The sequence below is a fragment of the Cryptomeria japonica genome, chromosome 10, assembly GCF_030272615.1.
Source record: "Cryptomeria japonica chromosome 10, Sugi_1.0, whole genome shotgun sequence".
NCBI lineage: Eukaryota > Viridiplantae > Streptophyta > Pinopsida > Cupressales > Cupressaceae > Cryptomeria > Cryptomeria japonica.
In genome coordinates this window covers 774,545,653-774,548,332 of record NC_081414.1, presented here as the reverse complement: position 1 = coordinate 774,548,332, position 2,680 = coordinate 774,545,653, and positions in this window count along the sequence as shown.

Sequence of the window (2,680 nt, the reverse complement as noted above, 5' to 3'; positions counted from 1 at the left end):
GGAAAAATCATAAAAAAAAAAATACTCAACAAAAAATTACAAAACAATACACATCTTCTAGTGCTCACTCTTAACTATCTTTCTGCCAAAGGATTCGTCAAAATACTAAATCTAACTATGACGTTTTTGATGCGCACGTCAGACACTATGTTATGTTTTTCAGAAAAAATAGGGTCAATTTTTCGTGTGCGAAGGATTTGACCCCCTTAATCTTATCCAATTTTGAAAAAGTTTAGTAGTTTGGAAACTAGATTTAGAGTACTACAATATTTGTTCTTTGATTATCTTCATATCTTGAGTGGATGACTTTCAAATTTTGCCTCTAAGTTCAGGTTCACCTGATTTCAGAAAAAAAGTGTCCACTTATACCCCCCTTTTTTACCACCATCTTTGTGCACTTACCCAGATAGGTTTACTATATTTACCAACTTCACTGGTAAATCATAAGACTAGATATAATTTCAAAAAATAATGTTACTACATCTTAGCTATATGCAGATTTTGGAATTATGTTCATGATTAAAATTAGGAACTGTTAAGATCTGACCTTGTAAAAATGTAGTTCCTTCATACCTTTATTGATTAATTAGAAGTAGATGCACCTAACTCGGTAGATAAGGTGCTTTCTTCATTATTTGACCCATTCTCCTTCTTTTTCTAGATTTTCTGTAATTTGATTCTTATTTATTCAGTATCTCCTCTAGGTTGATCTCTGCAATCTTTAGCCAAGTGTCCAACTTTATGACAATGAAAGCATGCCATTTGAGGATTTCTCCATGATCTCTGGTTGTTCATTCCAAACCTTATTATACAGTTTGCACTTATATGTCCATACCTTCCACAACATTCACACCATATCCTTGTATTGTAATCCCATGGTACTACAGTATATTGACGATTGAGATCTGTGTGAGTTCGATAACTTCTATCATTTGCTCGGTGTGGAGACCACATATAGTTTTTCTGCTTAAACCAACACTTCTCGATACTGTGTCCATATCTATTGCAGTTTTTGCAAAACCCCTTGAATTTTGCCTTCTGATAATTGCTAACAGACTTTGCCCTACATTGTTTGGATGTGTGACCATACTTATTGCAATTGTAACAATAACCATCAGACCTAGTGACATTCGGTTGCTTACCTTTTCTGATTCAGCACAAGTTGGTAGTATGTCCTTGTTTTCCATAGTAGTTGCAAATAGGCTTCTTATCTTTCAACTTATCTTTGTTTCCAGCCTTCTTTGATGATTCTCCTTTCTCGGTGATGTTGATTCCTTTCTCAGTAGAGTTGTTTCTTTTGTAATCGAGTCCGACAGATTTGTTGGGTGATCTTATGTTTAGTTGTTCATCCAACATTCTTGATGCTTCATAACTTTTCTTTAGTGTTTCTTTTGACTTCTTTTCTACTTCAAGTTCATCGATCAATCTTGATATTTCAAGTTTCAATGCTTGGTTCTCATTTTCTTTTAGAGTCGCTTCATGATGTGCATAACTCAATTGATCAAACAGATTATGTTGAATTCCAATCATCCTTGTGATTTCATCATTCTTTTCAGATACCATTTCTTCTAGCTGTTGTTTTTCTCTTTCTATATCTCTTATGTTATCTTCAGTTGTTCTTAATGCATCAATATTTTCAGTCATCTGTGTACTGAAATACTCATGTTCTCTTCTCATTTCTTTTAGTTGTTCATTCTTTGCTTTGTTCTTTTCTTTCAATTCTATAATCATTTCTTCAGACTCTTCTGATATGTTGTTCTCAGATGATGTCTCAATGTGTTCCACCAACTCTTGTGAGTCCTGTAAATCATCAGACAATCTTCTTCTGACTTTTAGTGATTTTTGCATTTGTCTTTGCATGTCTGCAATCACTTGATTAGCATGATCCAATTCTTCTTGGAGATTCACAATTCTACGTGATTGTTTATAGCCTTCCATTGATAGGATCTTTCTCTTTAGGCTGTAAAACCCTTTTCCAAGAGTAGTGCTTTGATACCAATTGTTAGGTCCAACAAGGAAAGCTAATGTATTGAGAGGGGAGGGGTGAATCATTACTTCAAAACTTTTCTTCAAAAACAATCTTACTGATAAACATAAACTATGTATAGTTGATCTCATAACATATAATGCTAAAACATAATCATAGAAATAACATCCATACACATTTCACTTCATAACACAAAGATTTTGGTTTCGCAGAAACTCTTGGTTAGAGAGAAAAACTGCGGTGGGGATGGCACCCACAACTTCACTACTGCAATAATAAAGGTTGCTCAGTTAGAGCTACATGTTTAGCTATTTCTGATAGCTTACCCTATTAGGAGTATCAAGATCTTTAGATCTAGCTTGCTAAAGGATTTTACAAACACTTTTACAAAATGTTGTACCTGGTTAAAGGCTTTACAATTTATAGACCTTGTTAGTGTCTTTTACCCTATTAAAGGTTTCTAACACAACTCAAAATAGTTCAATCAAAATCTTTACAAAATATCTACAACTTTACATCTGAAATGCTTTAGCAGACTCTATGTGTTCAATATGAAATTACCATGCTCATAGCATACCTCGGTAATTGATAGATCAACTTGGTGACCTCTTCTGTATACACTATCCCTTAAACTGTTTTCAGAAAATCTTCTCAGTGACCTTTGAATATCTCTGTTGAATCATCACATCTTAA